The sequence below is a fragment of the Syngnathus scovelli genome, chromosome 21, assembly GCF_024217435.2.
Source record: "Syngnathus scovelli strain Florida chromosome 21, RoL_Ssco_1.2, whole genome shotgun sequence".
In the NCBI taxonomy this organism is placed as follows: domain Eukaryota; kingdom Metazoa; phylum Chordata; class Actinopteri; order Syngnathiformes; family Syngnathidae; genus Syngnathus; species Syngnathus scovelli.
In genome coordinates this window covers 2,668,575-2,696,457 of record NC_090867.1, presented here as the reverse complement: position 1 = coordinate 2,696,457, position 27,883 = coordinate 2,668,575, and the positions used below count along the sequence as shown (strand labels likewise).

The 27,883-nt window shown below is 44.7% G+C and overlaps 1 long non-coding RNA gene across 1 annotated transcript in view; it reads right to left on the bottom strand.

The window, feature by feature from the left end:
* Positions 1-26,967, bottom strand: part of LOC137839824 (uncharacterized) — a 48,265-nt gene extending 21,298 nt beyond the window's left edge. Inside the window, exon 1 of the long non-coding RNA XR_011086147.1 lies at positions 26,867-26,967. This is a non-coding gene — a long non-coding RNA (uncharacterized lncRNA). The remainder of the gene's footprint in view (positions 1-26,866) is intronic.
* Positions 26,968-27,883: the final 916 nt, after the last annotated feature.

The window sequence follows — 27,883 nt, the reverse complement described above, 5'->3', positions numbered from 1 at the left end:
GTGCACTTTGGAAGCGTCACCGTGAAATGGAATACATCCATAGCACCAGACATCGCTACCAGACAATATTGGACATCGGTGCTGCGACGACGAGAGAAGATGATCGCCTTGCCACTGGAACCAGGAGCAATTCCGCGCGCAGGAGACGAGGAGGAAAGACGGTATAAGACAAAAAGGGAAATAGTGAGTGAAGTAACTCACTTTCCCGATCATTTGGGTCTCGTGAATTGGACAGGGCAAATAATGAGTAACATCAGTGCTTGTGATATGAGGTATTTTAAAGCGCCAGAAAACTTTGCTAACCTAACGATAAGTTTGATTTGCAAGAACAAACGTGAAGAGAAAATTGTTAAAAGAAATTGGATTTTGAAAGTGGGCGAGGAGCATGCGGAATGGTATAGCAATGCCTCGTGTGTCCCGTTGCCCGAATCAAAAGGAGGGTATTGGGAGAAAAGTGGAAAAAGGCCGGATGAATTTTCATTCCCGGCCCCAATGAAGAACTCCACGTGCCGTGGCACTTATCCCGGATGGGAGCCGTGCTGGAGTTGTTTAGATTTGGTTTGCGAAAAAACTCAGGATTATTCAAGTAAGCGTCGCCTTAACCGGGTGCCGAGAAGCCTGCCCGACAGCCAGAAGTCAGTATTTTGGGACTGTCAGAGAGTTTTTAGTAGGCTAAATGCGTGTTACTTTAACGTGGGACAATTTTGTGAAAATAATTATCATGTGATAATGTGGGCATATAAATTCCAAAAGATGAAGTCCCCTGTTGCGGTGTCAACAAGGGGAGGGAGGAAGTTCAACCCAAATAAGGAACCAGTAGATTTTGAATTTTGGCTAAATAATTAATTTCCATGGTTATGGCAGGTAGAAAAACGGATTGCTGTGCCCAGCAGTTACCAGGGCAGACACCGGTTATACCCGTCAGCAAGGCACTTATGGGTTCAACGGTTACCCACTCCTGCCGATTTGTTGACGGTAACTCCGGGAGAATTTGACAAAATTGACCAATGTGTAGTGGGGAAAATTTATGCTGGATTGCATGGGAAGGATTGGACAGCTGGGAAGTCACCAAGATGTGACCTGGATGAGATCAAGCGATCCGTCTTGGGCACCAGGTGGGTTCACAACTGTGCCAGTCTCTTAGTAAACAAAACAGTGAAAGGAATTTTACAGGCATGGTCTGAAATAAACGTTCGGGACCCCACCAAGACATGGTGGGGATTTAACGGGTATGAGATGAAGCAATGGGTTATACCCTGTTTAAACGTAACAACAAATTACTGGGTTCAATACCAATTTATGTCAACGGTATATTCAAAAGAGACTGATATCAAGCCCACAGGAATTTACTCCCCATATATTTATGTGAATCCCCGGCCCTGGTCGATGACTTGTAACACTGAGAAAACAAAATGTTTGATTACCTTAGCTCGTGAACAATGTGTTACACTGCCTAATTGGAAAGAATATTGTTTAGATAAATATCAAGATGAAGGATACAGGAGTGTGGAAGGGGCTTTATGGGAGTACGTCTCGCCACAAAACAGGTGGAGGCGTCAGCCCGCTAGAGACCGGGCGCCTTGTACTACCTGGGTACAAAATGAAGGATTGCTAAATCTAGGCGAGCCAGTGTCTATCCCATATCGGCTGCCTGCGCTGATGCAGATTGCTGAGGGACGTGCGTTCCGAAAGAGTCTGTGTGAAGGGCGGCAGTTTATAGGTTTTGATTGGATTGGCCCCAATAGAATTTTTAATAATGGAACATGTTTCTCCCCTTCAGAGCATTGGATAAAATGTGGCCATGGAGAAAACATTCATGATTGCACTTGGTATGAGAAAATAGGGGCGGCGCTTCAGTCAGCAACAAGTGCCGCGGTTGAGGCCTTTGGTGATGTGATCAGCGGTGCATTGGAGGTGGTACTGGGGCCAATCTGGGCGTGGGTGCTAGTAGGGTTTGCGTTGATAGGAATAGCAACAACTCTGTGCATTGCCATAAAAGGTAGTATTAAGAGGCTTTTGTTTTACCCCCGCGAGAGAGAGGCGTCTCTAGTTAGGCAAATGACGGCCCACAAGAGGGGTGGTCGGAACGTCTTATTAAAAGGAGAAGTCGGGCGGCCGTCGGGCATTTGAGCCTGACAGCTCAGAGACTGGAACTTCAAGAGACAAAAGAGAGAGAAAAAAAAGAAGAACTAATCATGGCAACAAACAGCTCAAGCGGGTTTTTAAATCCAAGAGGGAGGCCAGGAGCGATGAGAGTGAGTAACGAAGTTCAATATTGGGTTTTATTCAGTATCTGGACAGCCTACTGCTGTTCTGGGTCTTGGGATTTGCAACAACTCACTCGCCCCGTGATTTTGGTCATATCAATATTCAAGGTTTTGATTTTGAGATTTTTATACACAAGACACACGATGGGTTTGGGTCTTTTTGTAGTCTACATGCATGGCCGAATGTATGTTGACCCTGATACCCCCAGAGGTATCGCCAAAATTGTATTGCTTATTTTGTGGAGTGTTTTGGAAGTGGTGTCAATTTTTGTTTATTATGTTGTTTTCGGGGTTGTCATATTAGAAGCAATATTAGTGATAGGAATGGCCATGTATGTTATAAAGATGGTAGCCAGACTTGACCAGCATGCCCGCACCTCTGTCGCGTGGAGATGGCGTACAGCCAAACTCGTACTCTGGTGCATAGTATGGGGGTCATTGTCTGTGTTACTTTGGACCGAAGTGGTGGACCAATTGGCAATGATAACCTGGTTTTTTACATACTCTGTTTTTTTTCCCCTCCCGCCCCGAGAGGCGGGAGGGCAGCCGCCGAGAAGCCCCTCTATTGTATACCGAGGGGCTGGCAGAGGGGTGATTGTTTGATGTGTGACATGAAAAATGTTAAAATTTGTGCTTCCATGTGTTACAGACTGTACACCGTATTACGGATGCACCTAAATGCATCCTATGCGGGATGAGCCACATGAAATTGGCCTGGGTGATCGGGAGATCTTATGTGGGAAACTGTTGTTATCAGGCCGGCTTTAGTTTGGCTTGGCTGGTCCCTGACGGTCTGTATGTAAAAGAGGGAGAGCAGTCCAGCTTGGACCATCTCGGATGGGAAGGATGTGCGGATTTGATGACCACCGCGACTCTGCTCGAGACAACTACAGGGCCCCTGATGGCACGTACGGTTCTCATGCATGGAGCAGGAGTAACCCACGGCACTATTTGGCCTTTGATTCACATGACCTGGCGTCAACAGAACGGCACCCAATGCGTCACTTCACATTGGCAATGTGGGCGCTGTCTGACGGTGAGCGCTCCTCATCGCTTTCTCCCGGCTGACTTTTACACGCACCCAAACGCAGGATATGGATTACACCGACCTATGGGGATGCCCAGCGAGGCCCCTGTGGGGCTTGTCCGGCCTGCGCGTCGGGGAGGAGGACGGTGTGTTGGACATTGGACCCTGGATGGGTCTTACGTCCGGTGCAGAGAGAAATGCGAGGGTTGCATGGGGCGTCGGGATCCAGACGGCAGCCGTACGTATGGAGGGCCTGGCTACAATGATGATCCTCCCCTCGACTCGCCCACCAGCCCCATACGGCTGATAAGCCCGCTGGATGTGGATGCAGCTCCTTCTGAGTCTGAGGACGATGATGAGGCTCGAGACGGAGGACGCGGGAGCGAGGCTGAAAATGAGGAAGCAGATGTCGAGAGTGTGGCCACGGGGCGTTCAACACCGGAGCTGAGAGCCCTCGCCGTGAAGAACCACGCTGACGACGACAACGCTGCTAGTCGGTTGTCGCGCCTGATCAACGCCCTCGCAGAAATCGCCCGACAGGGAGACATGGCAGCGGCCTGCCCTACTTTAACGACCGCTGAGGTTGTGAATATCTCAGACGAAGACGACGACATGGCTGTGTAGCTCTTGGGGATCAGGGATAATTTATACCTGTTTTCAATCCAAGGGGAGGGTGTCGTGTAACATGGGGGTAGAGATGGTCCAAATGGTAGAATATGGATTGTTCACAGGAATAAATTGGCAGAGCTGAAATTCCAAATTTGTCCAAAAGATGGCGCCAGACCAAAACGGGAGACCAATAGAGGGGCCAGAATAAGCTAAACCGGTTAAAATGGATATAAAAAAGGAACACGGTGTCAGAGTGTGAGTCACGCATGGAAGCACAAATGTGATTTTTATTTTTATTTCTTTGCTTGGCTAAAAATGTATCCTGTAACCGCTTTAAGCAATATTATTTGTCAATTCGATCAAGAAACCCGTCACTATGAGAATAGTGGCGTGACATAAATCGTTTAAGAAAGTAGGTCAAGGGTGAAAAGGGGAAGTGAAAGGTTTTACCACTAGCTGTGCATTTGGTGGAAAGTACTGCGTGGTCAGGGCGGAAACAGCGGCTGAAGGCCACAGATAACAAAGCGTGGGGAGGCTGGCCAGTTCCCTCTATGGGCGTGGGAAAACTGGCCAGTTCCCTCTATAGGCGTGAGAAAGCTGGCCAGTCCCTTCTATAGGCGTGGGAAAACTGGGCAGTCTTACCCTATAGGGAAAGTACCGGAGAAAAGAACGGGGAGGGGGGGGGGACGGAGAGGTCTATAAAACGTCCTGCAGGAGCAGCTTCAGGGCTTTTTCCCCCAAAAGAGCTCTCATACGTGAAGAGGCCCGGAGGAGTTTCAAGATTTTTTCCAAAGTCCCAAAGATCTTTGTGTGAGACGCAGGATCACTGGACTGAAATTAACTTGGATTTACTCCTAAAAATTGGACTGGACAACTTTAAACGAGAAATTGGTGAGGATGACCGTTTTTATGTATTTTAGCGAGAGGGGGGAATAGTCATCGGGCCGCCGGCTTCCTCGTGGCCAGCCTGTTTCTCTAATTTGGATTTTAGAAGCAAGATCGAACTGATCACTCGACTTTGCTTCCACCAAAAATAGCACGCAACTGGTATTTACCTCTTCCCTTTTTTATGAACTGTGTTTTGCAATCGAATTGTTCTGGGATTGAATGATTTTATTAACACGGGTATCAGTGAGTGAAATTGTTCAGTTTCTGGAGTAATTGAGATTTGTAATTCTATTCCATGTTTCTTCAATAAATGTGTTTTGTATATTACTTACTTCGTTGTGCGCGGATTTGTACTAAATATGCAACCGAAGGCTCAGGCCCGCTTCCCCTTTTAGACGGGCCGCGTAAAAAGGAACTCCGAACAAGTTAGAGACTTAAATAACTTCCGTAGTTATCTGAGCCACGAGTGAATTACAATCCGTTCGAAAGTTGTTTCGTCTGAATAAAATTAAAGGAAGTGTTTAAATCAGATTATTGGTTTTGTGTAGAACGGAAAGTTATTTAACTATTTGAAAGGCTCAGGCCCGCTTCCCCTTTTTGACGGGTCGCGGAAAAAGTAACTCCGAGGAAGTTGGAGAATTAAATAACTTTCGTAAATATTTAAGGGAGGAGTGGATTTCGTTAAAAGTGAATTGTTGGAAATTTACTTCTTCTAAATAAAATAACGACGACGGTTAAAATAAATCAGTGGAGTTGGAGGAGAATAAAAGTATTTCGATTGTCCGTCGGGCGCGGCCCAGTTCCTAAAATTGTCGGGCCGCGTCAAAAGCTAAACGGGACACGATCAAAAAATAGACTTGCCTTCCAAATTAATTATTGGGCAAATCTAAACAGAGCACGACATTTTTATCCGGTTTAGAATAAGTTGTTATTCTTTTTAAAGCAATTAAGAGGGGTGAAGAACTCCGACGGTTAAGAGCTAGATCTGCGTATACGAAGTTAGAATTAATCATATAAAGGGCATTAATTTTCTTCTTAAATGCTATTATTGTCACACTTTTATTAATTCGATTCTCTTTCGAATACAAAAGTTGGTCGGCTCGCTGCATGAGCGACCAAGTGGAACGGACCCATATCAACATTTACTTCGGCAAAACTAGTGCTTGGGTGCGCTATACAAACGAATCCCTGAGGTCTTAACAAAGACATCTAAAAAATATCCGTAACGAATAAGAACTTCAAACATTAGCGGGGAGCCATCAATACGATGCGGTCACTTCGAAGTCCTGCCTCGAATTGAGTTACTCGGCACGAGCTTCGGGTGACTTGAGAGGGATTGGCGTCGTACAGAAATTAGATTGATTCCGGAGGAGTTAATTTAACTCGGGTGGTTAGATTACGGACGAATCTCCGAACCCGGCTAAAACAAACCCGTTACTGGGAAGCCGGGGGCACCTTAATCCGAGAGGTGCGTTTGACAGTATCCTCACTGTTTTTCAAGTCAATCATCTTCAAATTGGTCATTTTGTTCGTGGCTCATTGGGGAGAGCCCTTTCCCTATTTTATCGAGAGGGGCTGGACTCTCTTCCACTCTGGAGTTGCCCACGGTGAGAGGCGTCGAGCAGGTGTGTGCATACTTATTGCCCCCCGGCTGGGCACCTCCACATTGGGGTTCACCCCAGTGAACGAGAGGGTAGCCTCCCTCCACCTTCGGGTGGGGGGGACGGATCCTGACTGTTGTTTGTGTCTATGCACCAAATGGCACCTCAGAGTACCCACCCTTCTTTGGGTCCCTGGAAGAAGTGCTGGAGAGCGCTCCTTCTGGGGGCTCCATCGTTCTACTGGGTGACTTCAATGCTCACGTGGGCAATGACAGTGAGACCTGGAAAGGACTGAGTGGGAGGAACGGTCCCCCTGATCTGAACCCGAGCGGTGTTCTATTGTTGGACTTCTGTGCTCGACACGGATTTTCTATAATGAACACCATGGTCAAACATAAGGGTGTCCATATGTGCACTTGGCACCAGGACACCCTAAGCCGCAGTTCGATGATCGACTTTGTAGTCGTGCCATCGGATTTGCGGCCGCATGTTTTGGATACTCGGGTGAAGAGAGGGGCGGAGCTGTCAACTGATCACTACCTGGTGGTGGGTTGGCTCCAATGGTGGGGGAAGATGGGTTTTTGGACATTTTGGGTTGCCGACCCCTGGCCTAACACGTGAAAGGTCCTCAGTTCGAGACTGGGTAGAAACAGCTTCTTCTACTATTTCTTGGCATTGTTGGTTCCTTTGCAAAATCCATGACACATTAAAACAATTTTGCGCTGCAATTATGTTGTGGTACCTGTTAGATAAATTGTATATATATGTTATCACGCGTTCCCTAATGAGTACTTATTAATAACGTTATTGCACAGAATGCTTGCTGTTTCGCCTTGCAGACATCACCCAGTCCACAACAAGTCAAACGATGCTGTCTGGAGCTTCCTGACCTTCTACACCTCTGGGAATCCAAGAAAGCTGTTGATAGCTCAAACTATTTTGTTGATGTCTGCACATGGCATTTCGTCTATGCACTCTTCATGTTTCTCATGGCATCCTGTCTGCGACTTCTAGTTTCACATAGAATCTCGTTTCTTCTCTCATGAGACAAAGCCCACGCTTCCCCCCCCCCACCTATCAGGGGCTAGTCTCACATTGTAGGTAGGGCATTCCTGAATAAAAAGAGTGAGGAGTGTAAACAGACCTTCGGTGTATTTCGGGACTGCTGTAAGTCTGAATGCACTCCTCGCGAGAAAAGACTCAACATTCTGCCTCACTGGTTTTGTCTGCTGATCCTTTTTCTGATTTTGAACCTAACATATTTTTGGGGGCTCGTCCGGGATCTCAATAGACCTATTTCGGGGTTCCGGCCGACTTTTTGACGCAGGACAAGTCCTTGGCCAAGGCATATAGATAGAGAAACCCTTTTCACGGGGCTGTCTCGATCAGTCGGTTGGACACCGGAGTGGTTGACGAGATCATCCCAGGAGAAGGCCCAGCGGACTGTGAGTACGAATCTTGATTCTGTTGAAAGTAATGAAAGTGCAGTGACAAGAGGTCACTTAAAACCTTGACAATTCTAGACCCTATCAAGTGCAATTAGAAACAGTTAAATTCCGCTGGGATGATGGAGTCCCCTGACTTAGTCAGTTAAATTCCATGGGAGGGCGGACTCCTCTGTTTTCTAAAGAAGTACAGGTAATTTGGAGCAGTTAAATTCCGCTGAGGTGTCGTGGGGCCTCCTAGTTAACCTTCCTAATGTGTTAGCTTTCTGCTGCCATCTGGGGTGTTTTTTCTTAACTCTTGTTTAGCTGGTTTGGCTTCTTTATCCATGAAAAGATAGGTTTTATATCTACTTTAAGAAAAAGGCAAAAATAAGTTTTTCTTACACAATAGGAAGGTTAAAGAGTTTAGAGTTTGTTAAGATCCACGGGAGGGCGGACTCCCCTGCTTGCCTGTGGGAAGATAAGAATGCGCATTGTGTGTGTGTGTGTGTGTGTGTGTGTGTGTGTGTGTGTGTGTGTGTGTGTGTGTGTGTGTGTATGGTTTGACTGAGAGTGATCTCATTTGAGCTCTCCTTTATGTAAACAGTGGTTTTGTGAGAGCAGAGGAACGGAGACTTACCACTCATTGAATATTTTACCACTGTCCTGTGAATAAAGTTGGCTTTAGGACACTGTAGGTGCCATTCGAATTGCCAACTCCGAAATTTAGAAAATAAACCATGGGGACAGCAAGTAGCAAACAAAAACCGCTACCCCGACATGAATTAAAATGCAAAGATTGGAAATTGATGGAAGAAGTCGACACCGAAAAAATAAAATATCTTGACAAATGCATATTTTGGAGAGAGGTGGGGCATTGCATTATGCGACGTGGCGGTGGCGAGGCTCTCCGCACTTCAGTTGCTCCCCCCACCCTTGTTATCAGCTGGGAAGATTGTCATGTCTATGTTGTGGGCCCGTGTGTTTGTTTCTGTGTATGTTTGTCTTTGTGTATCAGTTCGTTATAAAGGATGGAATTGCGTTAAATTGGTGCACGAAAGCGGTCGTCACCTTATCGTGGTGGAGGGGTTTGCGTGCCCCTATGATCCTAGGAGCCATGTTGTCGGGGGCTTCATGCCCCTGGTAGGGTCACCCATGGCAAACGGGTCCTAGGTGAGGGGCCAGACAAAGCACGGCTCACAAGCCCCTTATGATGAGTAATATAAATGGACTTAGTTTTCCCTCGCCCGGACGCGGGTCACCGGGGCCTCCCTCTGGAGCCAGGCCTGGAGGCGGGGCTCGAAGGCGAGCGTCTGGTGGCCGGGCCTTCGCCCATGGGGCCCGGCCGGGCATAGCCCGAAATGGAAACCCTCACCTATGGTCACGAGCTATGGGTCGTGACCGAAAGAACGAGATCCCGGATACAAGCGGCCGAAATGAGTTTTCTCCGCAGGATGTCCGGGCTCTCCCTTAGAGATAGGGTGAGAAGCTCGGTCATCCGGGAGAGACTCGGAGTAGAGTCGCTACTCCTCCACGTTGAGAGGAGCCAGATGAGGTGGCTCGGGCATCTTATCAGGATGCCTCCTGGACGCCTCCCTGGGGAGGTGTTCCGGGCATGTCCCACCGGTAGGAGACCCCGGGGACGACCCAGGACGCGCTGGAGAGACTATGTCTCTCAGCTGGCCTGGGAACGCCTTGGGATCCCCCGGGATGAGCTGGATGAAGTGGCTGGGGAGAGGGAAGTCTGGGAGTCCCTCCTGAAGCTGTTGCCCCCGCGACCCGACCCCGGATAAGCGGAAGAAGATGGATGGATGGATGGATGGATGAAAGCGGTGTGCTAGACAACGGGTTATCAGATTTGCATTGTTAAATGTAAAAAAATAGAAATGATAGAATAAACTGAGGGTTGTGGTCAGAAACTCGTCCAACGAGGAGAGTGCCCAGCCCTCATAAAAATGTGAGAGTAAGAGAGAACATACATTGTAGAATTGGATAAAATTAAATTATTGATTGGTTATGACATAAGACTATACAAGGACACATGTAAGGACAAGTCAAAGATTTGAATAACTTAAAGTTGAGTTAAACTTGAGTTAAAAACAACATTGCAAGGGGGGCACTTTTTATCAAAAGGACACCAAGTAAAGTATTAAGTTGTGGGCATTCGTGATTGGGATTGAATTAAGGATAAAATTAGGTCAATGATTAGAAATCAATGGTGCTTTACACAAAAAGGCTTAAATTTTAATGGGGAAATATTTGGAGTACTGTGTTGGTCTACATAGGTCATGGACCTAGTTTATTTGGTTTTGATTGTGGTTTGGGTTTATTTTGTTTATTGTTAAGGTGTTCCTTGTTATTCTCTTATCCCCTGCATTGCAAATGTCTTCTTGATGCAGATAGGTTAACAGGCTGGGACTTTAGTGAGGAGATAATTTGTCGATTGATGGGGGTTAGTAATTGTCCAAATTCTAGTCACATGTTTTGAGGGACCACAGCAGCAACATTATATTTAATTTCCAGGCCATTATTTGGTATGATATGACAGTGTCTAGCTAAGTAGACTGTTCTATCAAAAAATGTGAGAGTGAAGGAGGACGTTTGATTTGTAATCTGACATTTGGGTCCCATTTTGAAGAGCATAGATTGTTTTTGTTTGTTTATTTTTAAAAGATATGTTTAACAGTTTATCTCGGTGCAGTAAGGATATAGCAATGTTGCAAGACTTAAAATTAAAAATTAAAAAGCAAAATTACATTCTCATTTTCCCAGATGAGAGGAAAATCGAAAGATAAGGAAGACGAAGAAAAGATAAACAAGAACTTGCTGTTGCACAGACAGGAAGATGATAACACAGTGTCAGCACAAGCTCGCTTAAAAACCGCAGCTGAGAATGTGATGAATGAAAATGAGAAAAATGATCAAATTACAGAGACAGATGTTGTGGCACGGCAAAGCGAACCATCCTTTCCGTCTTTGTACCCCAAATTAAACAACTCATTGCTTCCTATAATTTGAGAGGTGATGAAGTACAACAGGTTTTCATGGCATCCTTAACCAAACATTGGGCAAGCGTTAAAGGCACCTGGAGTCCTTTTGATCTCCAGGGCCGTCCATTGGAATATAACGGGGTGCCATTACAAATACAAATTGACCAACTATTGCAGGATAGAAATAATATTTCAACGTAGAGCAAATTACAAAGACATTGGCCGGACTAAACAAAAACAAGATAAGTTGTTTGAAGACTTTAGGCACAGACCAGAAAGAGTGTTCAACTGATGTCTATGATCAACAACTCAAAAATGCTCTACATGAATATTTGCGACCAGTATTATGTCGACAACGAATAAATTCGACAATTTTTTTCCCTATAGAATGGTGCCGTTTGGGTTTGAAGTACATAGTCGCTTCAAAGGAGGAAAAGCATGATTTAAGATACGCGATTGATCTATGAGAAGGCTATCCCTTGTGCCAGGGGTGTCAAACTCATTTATTCGCGGGCCGCGGTTTAGTCATGGCTTCTTTTGGAGGGCCGGTATGACTGTCATACTCGAGTAGATGTGTGAGCGCCTCATATTGTGGGGGCTGCGGAACAAGCTGACGAGTACCTCGCTTTCAAATCAGACAAGTAAAAACTGGTCTAATATTTAAAATTTAACATATTACTAAAAGTGAAGATAATTTGCGATTCGAGTGATGGCACATGAATATGAAGCACAATTTGACACCTGTGCCTTATACAAAGGTAAAGTTGGATTGGAATTTGATGAAACGGATACCTGTGTGGTTGATTGATTGATTGATTGATTGATTGATTGATTGATTGATTGAGTGAGTGAGTGAGTGAGTGAGTGAGTGAGTGAGTGAGTGAGTGAGTGAGTGAGTGAGTGAGTGAGTGAGTGAGTGAGTGAGTGACTTTTCTGTCGCCTGCACGTCATCTTTCCTGCATGGCTACGTTGCTGTCTCAGCCGCACCTGACCGTTGAAAGATGCGAGACACTCAATCCTGCCACTCTCATTCCCCTTCCTGACGACGGCGAATTCCATGATTGTGTCGATGCTGCCCAACAAATTGCAAAGGCTCGGCCTGATTTGGAAGATACGCCTCTGCCAGATGGTCATGTGGTTTTTGTTGATGGGTCTTCTAAGAAAAATGAATCTGGTGTGACCCTTACTGGGTGTGCCATTGTTACTGCCGACGTGGTTTTGGAGGCTGCTAAACTGCCATCCAATATGTCTGCGCAGGCCGCTGAGCTCATTGCTTTGACTGGGGCCTGCAAGTAGTTTGCAAACAAATCCGTCACTATCTGGACTGATAGTCAGTATGCTTTTGCTACAGTGCACGTTTTTGCTCATCAGTGGAGCAACCGTGGCATGATAACTTCTGCAGGGAAGCCCGTCACCCATTCCACATTACTGACTCAACTTTTGGACGCTGTCCAGCTACCTTTAAAGGTAGCGGTTTGCAAGTGTGCTGCTCACACTGCGAGCTCTGATCCTGTTTCTCTCGGTGATGCTTTTGCTGACGAATCCGCTAAGGCCGCTGCAGAGGGCCTGCTCCATGTCCTCTCGTCTCTCACAGCTCATGATTCGATGTCACATATCTCCCCTGATGTGTTGCTTGACATGCAGTCTCAGAGCCCCTCCCAGGAACGGCTCTCTTGGGAAAAACGGGGTGCAACTAAAAACACTGTTGGTCTTTTTGTGTGACCTTTGGGCAAACCTGTCTTGCCTCATAACTTGTTCAAATGGGCTGCTATTTCGAGTCATGGGGTCACCCATGTCTTGACGGGGGGTATGGTGAAACAAGTTGAAGCTATTTATACAACATATGGCTTTGCAGCTTTTTCACAACAATTTTGCAGAGCGTGTTTGATCTGTGCTAAACATAACCCACAAGGCAATTTAGGACCTCAGAGAGGGAAATTCCCGGCTCCGTTGTATCCGTTTCAGACAATACATATGGATTATATCCAATTACATAAATGTGAAGGGAAAGAATATTGTTTGGTCATAATAGACGCATTTTCTAAATGGGTAGAAACATTTCCTACCAAACATGCTGATGCACTCTTGGTGGCAAAGGCCTTATGCAAAGACATCATTCCAAGATACGGTATTCCAGAAAAAATTTACAGCGACAATGGTCCAGATTTTGTAAATCAGATAGTGCATAACATTGGGAGAATGTTCCACATAAATCTAAAGAACCATTGTTCCTATCGTCCACAATCAGTTGTTGAGAGATCTAACGCGACTATAAAAAACAGATTAAAGAAATGTATGGAAGAAACCAAACGACCATGGACTCAGTGCTTAGACCTGGTCAAAATGTACATAAATATTACAAGTACAACAGGGCTAACTCCCTATGAAACTATGTTTGGAAGACCTTACAAGCTTCCTCAGTTCAAGAACACATGGGAGATCCCCGAGAAAGCCGCGTTAGCTGATTACATGAGAAAAATTTTGGAACGTCAAAAGAATCTAACCAATAACACTGATGGTGAACCCATTTCTCCGCAGGAAAACCCCAAAGTGGTACTGGGAGACTGGGTTTTGATCAAGAGTATCAAGAGGAAGAATTGGCATTCACCCAAGTGGGAAGGTCCCTTTTTGGTACTACTCACGACACCTAATGCTTTGAAAATAGCCGAACGCAACACGTGGATTCATTTATCTCATTGTAAAAAGGTGATCTCTGCAGACCCAACCTAAGTACGGAAGGTGAGCAAAGTCTGGTAATAGTGCCTGATCCTGGTGCCAAGATCCATCGTTGACACGAAAGCTAGCAGAAGCCAATTTCCAAGACACCAACCCGAAGCTCAGGATGTTGACTGAGGAGATCCAAAACATGAGCATTAGAGAGTCATTTGGTAAGTGCTTTAATCGAGCTGTAGCCTGCGCAAAGTCTACCATGTGCTTTTGGTTGCTTTTGCTGGTTTGTGTTACCATTATATTTTTTTTCGGGAGTTATTTTATTTGGAGGGATAGAGTACCATGAGCCTCGAACATTCTTCTCTCAGGCAGCTACCAACGCTAATTCTAATCGATATGGCTCATGGGGAAAAAATTGCTAGACATAAGCGCGACACTAAATCCCCTTTTAATCAGGTTGTTTGTATTCCAGAAACCGTCTGCGTTCCAACTTGCGTACCATGGCTTTTGTCTTGGACTTACAATAAGTCATTAATGTTTACTGTGGCTCCTAATACATCTTCTTCTATTATTTTACCTATGAAAAGTTTGAAAGGTTTCGAAATGGTCACCCCGCTCTCTGGTTCCAGTGAAGAGGCTGTGTTCTTTGCTAAACGAGTGACTTTGAAAAATCAGGGCAAAAGCCGCCTTTTGACTCTTACACTCCCTGATGGTCAAATTGGTCCTCTGGAATCGATCCTCGCTTTCCTATTGCTATTTGCCTTAATAAAACAATGTCGGTCGCAGACCGTCCCGTTACAAATAATTACATCCTGTCAGCAGGAGCAAAAATCACAAGTATGCTCCTCACTGATGTAGACAGCTATTTTGTAGCCTCCACAGGAATAAGCGGTCAAACCAACAACTGGCTTCTTATGACTGAGCAGGCCGCGAGGATGGCTAACACCAGTTGCATTGCATGCATGGGTCCAAGACCTCTTTTTGAAAATCATACCTGCAAATATAGTTCCTAAGTGTGCTGTTGTTTTAATGTTAAACTCATCCATTTCACCCACTCATGATTGTTTTAAATGGGATAAGGTTTACCCTGTTGCCTCTATGACAAAATCTAAACCCCTTTTTTCGTCTGATGTAGCTAAGGGTAATTTTACATGCATTAGATTACCTGGTACCGGTGAGAAGCTCGGCGCCCTACCTACTCCATGGTGTGGGTCCATGGCCAATGTCACTGCCCCTTTTTTGCCCATTGTTGTGATGTCGTTGTGATATTTGGTTTTGGTGTAATAGTAACAAACTTTATGATAGGTTGCCTTTCAACAGCTCCGGAATTTGCGCTTTGGTAACCCTATTGCTACCTGTTCATTTGATACCGATGTCCTCTTATGATCTAACATCTTTTGCTAAGTCCGTAGTGCCCGTATTCTGGCCGAGAACGAAACGAAACGCCGAATGGCGGGGCACAGCTAATCCAACCTACATCGACGCCATTGGTGTTCCTAGAGGAGTACCGGATGAGTACAAGCTGGCGAATCAGATAGCAGCTGGTTTTGAATCCGCCCTGTGTTGGTGGTGTACTATTAACAAAAATGTTGACAGGATTAACTACGTCCATTACAACGTGCAGAGGCTTGGTAACTGGTCCAAGGCGGGTTTCAAGGCGGTCCACTCCCAACTGGCCGCTACTTCCCTCATGGCTTTCCAGAATCGAATGGCCCTTGACATGCTACTCTCAAAGGAGGGCGGTGTCTGTGCCATGTTCGGTGAGCAATGTTGCACGTTTATTCCGAATAATACTGCAGCCGGCGGAAGCCTGTCCCAGGCCCTTGAGGGCCTGGGGACCTTGAACGGGAAGATGAAGGAACACAGTGGGGTGAACACAGAGGTTTGGACCGACTGGTTGAACGTGTTCGGAAAGTACCGCACCCTGGTCTCCTCTGCCCTGGTCTCCATTGCCGTTTTCTCTGCCATTTTGACCTTGTGTGGATGTTGTTGCGTCCCTTGTCTCCGATCCCTAATTAACAGGCTAATTACAACTGCTATCTCTCCACCAGCTGAGACTTTCCCGTTGCTCCAAAGGGATGACCTTTCGATTGACGGGGGTTCCTTCTCTAGTGACGACCCCGTCGGCGATTCTATTGTGGTAAACCTGTCCGGCGATTCTATTGTGGTAAACCTGTCCGGTTTGTTTCCTGAACCTGGCTTTGCCGATTATGACTCAGTTTCCTCCTGAGTGTAAGTTAGTTCTTGCGAAATGTGATCCCTTGGCTGAAAATCTTTTTGAAGTGGCCATGTGGGTGATGAGTTGGTCTCCGGGAACTTATGATAAAACAGGGGGGAATTGTTAGATAAATTGTATATATATGTTATCATGCGTTCCCTAATGAGTACTTATTAATAAAGTTATTGCACAGAATGCTTGCTGTTTCGCCTTGCAGACATCACCCAGTCCACAACAAGTCAAACGATGCTGTCTGGAGCTTCCTGACCTTCTACACCCCTGGGAATCCAAGAAAGCTATTGATAGCTCAAACTATTTTGTTGATGTCTGCACATGGCATTTCGTCTATGCACTATTCATGTTTCTCATGGCATCCTGTCTGCGACTTCTAGTTTCACATAGAATCTCGTTTCTTCTCTCATGAGACAAAGCCCACGCTCCCCCCCCCCCCCCACCTATCAGGGGCTAGTCTCACATTGTAGGTAGGGCATTCCTGAATAAAAAGAGTGAGGAGTGTAAACAGACCTTCGGTGTATTTCGGGACTGCTGTAAGTCTGAATGCACTCCTCGCGAGAAAAGACTCAACATTCTGCCTCACTGGTTTTGTCTGCTGATCCTTTTTCTGATTTTGAACCTAACAGTACCTGATTTGAGACTGGGTGAAAACTGGAAAAGCATATAGAAATGTAGGAATGTAGATCGTCTCTCTAGTGACGCTGCGGCGCTCTACGTGGCAAACCGGTACAAAGTGAGGTTAAAAAGATGTAAAATAACACAAAGTAATAGAGAGCGAGTCACCGAGGTGGCCATCCGCGGCGCCATCTTACGATGCAATGATATCAGCCACCGCAGCTATATAATAACTCTGCTGCAAACACTGGTTAACGCACATGGGTTGAAAACCTGCTTACATAAATTTGTAGTCGTGCCATCGGATTTGCGGCCGCATGTTTTGGATACTCGGGTGAAGAGAAGGGCGGAGCTGTCAACTGATCACTACCTGGTGGTGGGTTGGCTCCAATGGTGGGGGAAGATGGGTTTTTGGACATTTTGGGTTGCCGACCCCTGGCCCAACACGTGAAAGGTCCCCAGTTCGAGACTGGGTAGAAACAGCTTCTTCTACTATTTCTTGGCATTGTTGGTTCCTTTGCAAAATCCATGACACATTAAAACGGTTTTGCGCTGCAATTATGTTGTGGTACCTTATTTGAGACTGGGTGAAAACTGCTGACTCTGTTAGATTCCATTTGGTAGCTCTTAGCTGTGTCTAAATTCGCATCACGTGTCACACAAATGCAGCCTGTAATTAATGAGCATGTGACATTGGCCTGTCGAAAATGGCAGAGCACGGGAGACAGCTGTGTTTCAAAGTAGGCCTCATTCAATAGTTGAACCCGAGACATCTCGCGCCCTAAGCGAGAATTATGCCCTTCGACCAACGAGCCCCGTCTCAAATTAGCTGGCTCTGTTACATTCCGATTGGTAGCGAATATGACATGGACCTAAGGACTGCATTTCGCTGATTAATGAATTTTGATAAATATCTTAGCCAGTTTGCGCATATCCTTTCAGGGTCATAATTGTATGTCTACTGCTGCCTCGTGGCAGCCAGGCCTAAAAAAATGATAGGAATGCCTGAGGGAGTTTCACCAAGATGAATTAGGAAAAACTTTATGAAATAAAGTTGATATTAAAACACAGGTGGACGTAATGTCTGGAAGCTTGTGTTTAACAGAAGGCTGTTTGGCAACAGTGAACAACGGACAAATTCAGCAAGGTAACTTAATTAGGCCGTGACCCAAATTCGTTCCGGGGATGCTGCGGCCACAACGCTATACGATCATGCAATAGCATACAATGAGTTTAGGGTCTTTTCTTTAGGATCTTCAGCCAGGACACCCAGGCATACCATGAAAAAATGTTGATGTTAAAACGTTGGTGGAACTATCAGACTGCGCAGATCCGATGATCCCAAAGACTTGAGATGAGACAACATTGGAAAAACTTCTTTGTTGACAGTGTCTGTAAGTCACTTCAACGCATAAGTTTCAAGTGCACATAGCTAATGTTGACCAAAAAATGGCATGTAAGCTAGCCAGGAATTGAAACTAGAATCTTCTGTTCCATAGTCAGATGCATTATCCATTGCGTCCATTGCCCCAGAATAGGTTGTACCCTCTACGTTTGTGTGTAACATTTTTGCAAAAATTATTCAAACGGGGGTCGGCTCGGTGGCGCGCTAGGTAGCACGTCCGCCTCACAGTTAGGAGGGTGCGGGTTGGATTCCGCCTCCGGCCCTCCCTGTGCGGAGTTTGCATGTTCCCCCTGGGCCCGTGTGGGTTTTCTCCGAGCACCCCGGTTTCCTCCCACATCCCAAAAACATGCTTGGTAGACCGATTGAAGACTCCAAATTGTCCCTAGGTGTGAGTGCGAGTGCAAATGGTTGTTTGTCTCTGTGTGCCCTGCGATTGGCTGGCAACCGGTTCAGGGTGTCCTCCCCCGATTGCCCGATGACGGCTGGGATAGGCTCCAGGACGCCCGCGACCTCCATGGGGACTAAGCGGTTCAGAAAATGGATGGATGGATGGATTCGAGCGGGCTGCGGCCACAACGCAGAGTACTTATCACTATACAATCATGGCTTATATGCGGAAGCATAAAATGAGTTCAAAACCTTTAGTATCTTCAGCCAGGACACCTAGGCAGACCATGAAAGAATGTAGATGTTAAAATGTTGGTGGAATTATCCAACTGCGCAGATCCGATAATCCCAAAGATTTGGGGTGAGACAACATTCAAAAAACGTTTTTCTTTGTTGACAGTGTCACTTCTTTTGTGGATTACCTCTTCTTCGTTTCACATCTAAAGTATTGTATCATATTACTTTGCGGCTTATACCGCACCGCACATACCATATCATGCCGCCCATACAAGTCATGCATGAGATGCGGTGGCTGAGATATTCAGGTGATGTGTTGCTACCCCATTGTGCTCTCCACTCATGATTTCATATCACATCCTCGCCGGATTTTCATTATCTTCACATCCAAAGTATCTTGGGACAACGTACATAATGTGATGTGTCAACACAAGTTGTCCAAGACGAGGTGGCCGAGAGTTTAAGGCGACGGATTGATAAACCGCTGTGCTCTGGACGCATTAATTCCCATCCTCGTCGAAGGGTGATTTTAAATCTGTAATCCGACTTGTATTTGACTCAACATAGTAATATTTATACTCTTTGGCAGCTCGGTGGAACACTGGTTAGCACGTCCGCTTCACAGTTAGGAAAGTGCGTGTTCGATTCCACCAACAGCTGTTGCATGTTGTTGATGATGTCTGTTGTTGGGTAAGGAAAACTAAGATGTGGAGTAACGGTTGGTTCTTTATTGGCAAGATCTTGGGTTGTTTAATGGCGGTCAATGCACATGGCACTTCAGCAGATGTAACAACACCCCCCATCTCCAGGTCAGAAGATTTTATACTGTCCGGAAAAGGCGGGAAAGCGTCACCTGACCATTTGGTATCTATGTGTATTGGAGAGTCACTGCCCTGTGTGTGTGTGCGTGTGTGTGTGTGTGTGTGTGTGTGCGTGCGTGTGTGTGCGCGTGCGTGCCTGTGTGTGCGTGTGTGTGTGTGTGTGTGCGTGGGTGTGTGTCTATTCCATGGTGTAATGGTTAGCACTCTGGACTCTGAATCCAGTGATCCGAGTTTTAAGTTTCAGTGGGACCTCAAATATTTGGTCTAATAGTATTTGATAAAATAATCACATGTTCTCCGAGTTACAATGTCAACTGGTGGACCTTACTTTAGATCTTGGATGGTTCGAAAGCAAATGCTCTTCTAGATTACCGTGTAATGTTGGCATGGTGTGATTGTGAGCACTCTGAAATTAGCAATACAAGCTCAGGTCTTGGTGGAACTTCCAATTTGTATTCATTTACCTGGAACAAAAATTTGGAAATTCCAATTCAGTACATTGTGTACAGCACTATGAGTGTGTAATCACTGCTTCCAATAATTTTGTCAATTTAGTAAAATGAGCGCCTTAGTGCATTGTGCTCAGAAAATTTATGTTCCTCCTTCTGTCACTGCCAGGGTTCCATGGTGTAACGGTGAGTACTCTGGACACTGAATCCAGCAATCTGAGTTCAAGTCTTGGTGGGACCTCAAATATGTTGTCATATAGCTGGGAAGAAATTGCGAAATGGTCTCTTGTGTGCTGCCCCATAAAAGCCTATGCTTCTATACACCTGAGGGTTTTTTGAACACTCTGGACTCTGAATCCAGTGATCCCAGCTCAAGTCTCGGTTGGACCTCAAACCTTTGGTCAAATGCAAAAGTTTCATTCGTATGCAAAATCAATTTCAAGATTTTCCTTTTCCTGTTGGATAAAATGTATATACATTATCACGCACTCTCGAACCAATGCTTTTATTGCAATACATGCTTGTTGTTTTGGCCTTGCTGTTTTCATGATGTGCAACAGAAAGAAGAAGGACACGACTGGGTCGGGCAGGATGCGGTTGACAACTCAGCAAAAAGCCACCTGCTGAGTCCTGAGGCACTTCACCAAAAAAGGATGTTCTGTTGCCTTTGCGAGACCAGTTCAGATATGCAAATTTATAAATCAGGTGTGTTTGGACCTCCGCAGTGGAGGCTCTGCCGGACCCCTGAAACCGACTCACCGAACCCCTAGGGTTCGACCGAACCCAGGTTAAGAACCACTAGCTGTTATTTCTGCAAAAGCAGGATCTACTAAATATTGATATTGAAATATTGTCATTTTTCTCTTGGGGTGCCCAAATGTCTGTACGTGCCTACTTTTGTTGAAATAATGATTGCACAATGTCTGCAAATCCAATAAACTTCATTTCACTTCTCAAATATCACTGCCGCCATCCACCGGGTATGGATTCGGGCTAGCGCCCAAGATTAGATTGGGCTAGTTGATCAACAGCAATGTTTTAAAGAAGGGCTCGTCTGGGAGTTGAACCCAGGACCTCCCACACCCAAAGCAAGAATCATACTCCTAGGCCAGGGGTGGGCAAACCTTCTGACTGGCAGGCCGAATTTGGTTCTAAGTTTTGATCGGGGGAGCCGAACCAGGAGCAGATGGATGTAGTGTTTGTGTGAAGTAATAGAAATGACATGTAAAGGTCATTGCATAAAAGGTTTGTACTTTTAGTAGGGAGTAAAGCATGAATATTCAAAAAAGCTTTTTGAAAACAAATGCATTTATTAACAGCATTATAAAAATATTTCACCAAAAAACTACTATCAGTGATTCTCATTAAATACGACACTGTTATTGTGAATAATGGTTTCCATCACTTCAGCGCCTGCATGTCAGATTTATGAAATATGTTTATCTAATGAGGCAAAATCACATCAAACGGCAAACATTCTGACCAAATACATCATCTTGAAGAATCAGTGAAAGAATACTTCTAAATAAAGTAATAAATAAATCAATAGTATTGTTGGTCTCCCCCTTTTTTGCTCGTGCATCATGGTCTGGAGTAAAATTTGTTGTGGTAATTCTTAGGATAGAGCCGAGGTGTCGGCCCGTTAACCTAGAGCTGTGACGGGCTTTGTTGACGTTCATGTGGCGGAACGTCTGCTCACACACGTAGGTCGAGCCAAATTGTCCTCTCTTTTTTTCTAAACACTCGGCACTCAGTGTCCACCTATCTTTTCCTCGGGCCACTCATTTTACTGGAAGGATTCCAGGGGAAGGTTTGTGGGTCGCATTAATGTAAAACTGTATCTGAAAGCTCAGCGCGCGAATTACGAGAATGCTGACGTCACAGCCCACACTCGAAATTCGTCACTGATGGAAATTGAGCGCGGAGTGCGCCGGGTCCGTACTACTTAGTACATACACGCACTTGTGAGTGTGCACCGAGCTTTCTAACACGGCTTCCGGGAGTAAATGCGCGGGCGGGCGCTTCCCCATCTATTGGGGAAACATACTAATTGCAGGTAAAATGACCCAAAAAAAAGTTCAATAATACAATTTATTCAGGTTTGGCGGCCGGATTAAACGGCCCCGTGAGCTAGATGTGGCCCGCGGGCCGTAGTTTGCCCATGTCTGCCCTAGACCAACGAGCCACGACGAAAGCTTACAGACCATGATCATTCCGTGTAACGTTGGCCTGTCAAACACTCCACATAATGATAGACAACAGTGTTTCCAAGAAGAGCTCGTCTGGGAAATAAACCCGAGTAATCATGCACCCTAAGCGAGAATCATTCCCCTGCACCGATGAGCTCCATAGTAGACCAGCTGACCCCGTTACATTCCTATTGGTAGCCCATGTGACATGGACCTGAAGACTGTCATGTAACATGGGGGATGGGGAGGACAGATGGTGCAAAAAGTGAATATGGATTGCTCACAGGAATAAATTGGCAGAGCTGAAATTCCAAGTTTTTGCAGCAGATGGTACAAAAATTGAATTAAGGATTATTGAATAAATTGGCATTGTTGAAATTCCAAATTTGTCCAAGAGATGGCGCCGAACCGATACATGAGACCAAAGAGGGCCAAGATAAGCCGAACTAGCGGAAATAGAGATAAACAGGAACACGGGGTCGGATTGTGTGTCACGCACGGAAGCACAAATGTGGTTTTTATTTTGATTTCTTTGCTTGGCTAAAATGTATTTTGTAACAGCTTAAGCAATATTATCAGTCAATTTGATCAAGGTGCCCGCTACTGTGAAAATGGTGGCATGTTAAAAATTGTTTGGAAAGAATGATACAAATGTTATTTTTATTTTTAATTTCAATTTCTTTGCTTGGCTAAAATGTATTCTGTAACAGCTTATGTTAGGGTTTTCCAGGTTATCTTTATCATAGGATTATGTTGGAATGTAGACTATAATGATTAACCAATCTTGTCTTGCTCTCACAATGCAGTAAAATAAAGTGGTTGCTTCCTCTGCTTGAGTGACCAGCTGCAGAGGAAGCAATCAAAGTTGTTCTGTTTTCCACAACATCGTAAAGCACCCCCTGCTCTGGTCTTACCAGAGGCCGGGGGTTCACCAAACCTGTCAACTCTCAACCCCCACTCTGTTTCTCTTAATAAATATCCTCTTGCACGAAGGAGAGTTCAGAGCTCTATTTGAACATCGCTGCACGCACAGCGACGAATGGACTCTCCACCTGCAGGTGTCCAAAAAGGACTTACTTGTCTCCCGCGTGGTTCTTGCAAAATAAGTTGGAGTGAGCAAATCTCTAACAGCTTAAGCAATATTATCAGTCAATTGGATCAAGGTGCCCGCTACTGTGAAAATGGTGGCGTGTTAAAAATTGTTTGGAAAGAATGATACAAATGTTATTTTTATTTTTTATTTTTATTTCTTTGTTTAGCTAAAAGGTATTCTGTAACAGCTTAAGCAATATTATCAGTCAATTTGATCAAGGTACCCGCTACTGTGAAAATGGTGGCGTGTTAAAAATGATAGAAAGAAATAGATCAAAGGTTTGGATTTTTTATTTTATGGTTGATTGAAGTGTAACTTTGAAGAGTTATTTTCATGAAAAGGGAAGTGAAGAAAAGAGGAAGTGAGGGGTTTTACCAGGGGCTAGCTGTACATTTGGTGGAAAGTAATGCGTGGGACAAATTAAGGGCGGAAACAGCTGCTGTAGAGCAACAGGTGTATGGGCGTGGGAAACTGGGCAATCTTACCCTATGGGGAGGGTATAGGTACCAGAAGAAAGGGGGGGGGGGGCAGAGAAGTCTATAAAAAGACCTGCAGAGGCAGTTACGGGGCTTTTTCCCCCAAAGATCGCTCATACGTGAAGAAGCCCGAAGGAGTTTCAAGATTTTTCCAAGTCGCGGGATCTTTGTGTGAGACGCAGGGTCGTTTGCTTGGATTAACTTGGATTTACTCCAAAGAATTGGACTGGACAACATTGCATGAGGAACTAGGTGAGGGGAACGACTTTTCTGTATTTACGCGAGGGGGGGAACCTATTTCTCTAATTTGGATTTTAGAAGTAAGATCGAACTGATCACTCGACTTTACTTCCACCCAAAAATAGCACCCAATTGGTAGCTACCTTTTCCTTCTTTCATGATCTATGTCTTGCAATCAAATTACTCTGGGATTGAATGATTTTATTTGCACGGGTATCAGTGAGTGAAGCTGTTCAGTTTTTGGAGGAATTGAGATTTGTAATTCTGTTTCATGTTTTGTTGTGCGCCAATTTGTACGCTATGTGCAATCGATTGTTTGGGGTTGATTTGATAATTTGAGTAATAGACGGGTGATTATTATGATATAAAATCGTACCGTAATAAATAAAAATAGCGAATTAAAATTGTAGAATTAAAAGTACTTTAATTGTCCGTTGGGCGCAGGCCCGTTCCTAATTTTGTCGGGCCGCGTCAAAAGTTAAATTGGACAATTTTGGGGAGTAAATCGCCTTCATAATTATTCGAGGGATGAATGAATCTCGTTAAATATTTAATCCGTTCAAAAATGTACTGCATCTGAATAAAATAACGAAGGGGTGTAAATTACTTTAATTGGATTAGTGTAGAATTAAAGTTAGTAATACTCCGGTGGGCGCGGGCCCGTTCCTATTTTTGTCGGGCCGCGTCAAAAGGTAAACTGCACGAATTTGAGGGATAAAATTGCCTTCAAAATTAATTGCAGGATAAATATAATTCGAGTAGGACATTTTGATTCGTTTCAAGAGAGTTATTATTCCTTTTAAACAATCGAGTTGGTTGAATCATTTCGACGGTTAAGTGTTTAGATATACGTATAAAAAGTTAGAATTAATAATTTAAAAGCATTAACTTTCTTCTCAAATACTATTACTGTCATGCCTCTATTAATTCGATTATTTTCCGAATAAAGACAAGTAGGCTCGCTACTTGAGCAACAAAGTAGAACGGACCTATATCAACAGTTACTTCGGCAAAACTAGTGCTGGGGTGCGCTAGACAAACGAATCCCTGAGGTCTTAACAAAGACATCTAAAAATATCTGTAACATAACAAAAGCATCAAACAACCAAAGGGGTGCCATCATTACGGCGCAGTCATTTCGAAGACTTGCCTCGAATTGAGTTACTCGGCAAGCGCTTCGGGTGAATTGAGAGGGATTGGCGTCGTAAAGAAATTAGATTGATTCTGGTAGAATTAATTTAACTCGGGTGGTTAGATTACGGACGAGTCCCTTCACCCCGGCTCATCGAACCCGTTACCTGGTGGCACTTTGATAAAAAGTGTGCGTTTGACAAGACTGAATGTCAGTGATTAATGGAATAAATGGAATCTGGTTGGCCTAAGGCTCCTAATTCCCTGACTTCAAGCCCTAATGCTACTTCTAAAACCCTAACAATAACCAAACCCTAATAATTAACCCCTAACCTGCTAACTCGTTAACGGTAACCCCCTCACCTTTAACCCTAACCTCTAATGCTCCCCCTAAAGGTAGTGCCCTCTAAACCTGAAGGCAGGCATATATGAACCAGACCAGCAGATTGCCTCATTTCAGTACTGTTTTAGAAAAGTTTACAGATGGTTAAAATCCACATAATAGTTATGCGCGCATGTGTTCTGTGAGCGTTCCCCTTTCTGCCTCCTCCCTTTCCTTTCTCCCACCAAGCAGTCCATCTTGCCCCAACACAGTTCCTCGTTAGTATCGTGGATAGTATCTCTGCTTGTCGCGTGAAAGACTGGGGTTCGGTTTTCAACCCAAGTGTGTTAACCTATGTTTGCAGCAGGGTTATTATATAGATGCATTGGTTGTGCGTTCATCTGAACTTAAGTGAGTGACCTGTACGTTTTTCAAAATGAACTCAAACTTTTATCTGTAGCCGCCTTCTACTAAATCAGTGGTCCCCAACCTTTTTTGCGCCACGGACCGGTTGTCAGAAATATTTTCGTGGACCAGCCTTTATATAAATAAATAATACATTTATATACTATGTGCCTTCTTATTTTTACTTTGTGTATTGTTTACTTGAATGTTTTGTTTGTCTGTGAACCAATTGGGTGTAATATGTCTTGTCTCCACCGTGCGATAGTAGGAAACGCAATTTCGATCTCTTTGTATGTCTTGACATATGAAGAAATTGACAGTAAAGCAGACTTTGACTTTGACTTTGATAATGCCTTACAGTAGTCCAGGCGCGACATAATAAACGCATGTATAATAGTTTCTGCATCACCGGTCGAGAGAATCGGACGAATCTTAGCAATATTACGGAGACGAAAAAGCGCAATTTTAGTTATGTTCTTAATGTGCTTTTGAAAGGAGAGCGTTTGGTCAAATATTATCCTGAGATTAGTTACTGTATCTTTCTGAGTGATAGTACAGTTATCTAGTTATAGTGCTTTCCTTAAATAAGTGATGATAACGGTCTGGACCGATTATCAACATCTCAGTTTTATCTGGGATAAGACGGACGAAATTGAGAGACATCCATTGCTTGATCTCTGTAAGGCACGCCTCAAGATTACAACAGTCCCGCAGATTTGTCATCGATAATGGCAGATACTATAATTGAGTGTCATCCGCGTAACATTAAAAACTAATGTTATATTTACGTATTATGTCCCCAAGCGGAATCATATACATATTAAATAGAATTGGTTCGAGTACCAATCCCTGCGGGACACCACACGTAACGTTATAGAGCTCAGAGGTCGCATTACCATGGACTACTCGTTGTTTTGCTATGAATGGGAGATTTAAAACCGGCCTATAACTACTGAGACAGTCTGGGTGCTAGTGTTGTTGGACCTACGCTGTTGACGAGACCTATTGCGAGCTAGCACGCCTAAGATTATCTTCTATGTCGGGTGCTCTGCCTGCAGGGATACACATTACCGTGGCTGGATTTTTAAGTGCGATGTTTTTCGGGTAATGGAGTAATGACCAAGGTGCGAGAGCCAGTAGGCCGAGATGGCTTGCGACGGCTATGCGTCTTAACTGGCTCATCGCGGTTAGCAAGCCGCTTGGGGCTAATGCTAACTGGGCTAGCAGGCTGACTACAGTGGGCATCTGTGTCCGCCACATCTACTGTTATCACACTATTCTGCTCTAGCTGGTGGACACGTCCCTCTAGCAAGGACAACCTCTCTAAGAGAAGGGTGCAGTTGGTGCACAAAGCCGTGCAAACCTCTTGATCAGCAGCCATACTTACGTGTCCGATGATCGACGGTAGACAAACAGCCACGAAGCCTCCGCTGAGAGCCAAACAGTGACGTGTTTGAAATGGCAGGAATTGACGGTCCGTTACTTTCAACAATAGTAAACTCCCAAAAGTGGAGTAAAAAACGTAAAAAGCGAGGAAAAACTAGAAAAGCATATAGAAATGTAGGAATGTAGATCGTCTCTCTAGTGACGCTGCAGCGCTCTACGTGGCAAACCGGTACAAAGTGAGGTTAAAACGATGTAAAATAACACAAAGTAATAGAGAGCGAGTCACGAGGTGGCCATCCGCGGCGCCATCTTACGATGTAATGATATCAACCAATGCAGTCATATAATAACTCTGCTGCAAACACTGGTTAACGCACATAGGTTGAGTTTTAGGGTTAGCGTTAGGGCTTGAAGTTGGGGAATTGGGAGCCTTAGGCCAACCAGATTTCATTTATTCTATAAATCACTGACATTCAGTCTTCAGGTCCATATCACATGGGCTACCAATCGGAATGTAACAGTGTCAGCTGGTCTACTATGAGGCTCATTGGTGCAGGGGAATGATTCTCGCTTAGGGTGCTTTTATTACCCGGGTTCAACTCCCGGACCAGCTCTTCTTTGAAACACTGTCGTCTGTTGTTGTGTGGTGTGTTTGACAGGCCAATGTAACATGGTCCGTGAGCTTTCATTGAGGCTCGTTGGTCTAGGGCAGGGGTGTCAAACTCATTTTTGTCGCGGGCCACATTGTAGTCAAAGTTTCCCTCGACGGGCCATTATGACCTTCAACCCAAATAAATAAACGCCTCATATTATATACAGTATAAGCTACAAAACAAACTGACAAGTAATTGTTTTTTCAAATCAGACTCGTGTAAACTTTTCAAATATTTTAAAAAGATGATTTTTAAAAGTTGACTATTTGCAATTTTAGTATGACTTAAATTTAATGCACAATTTGTCTTCACGGGCCAAAGAAAATGTTACGGTGGGCCATATCTTGCCCCCAGGCCTCAAGTTT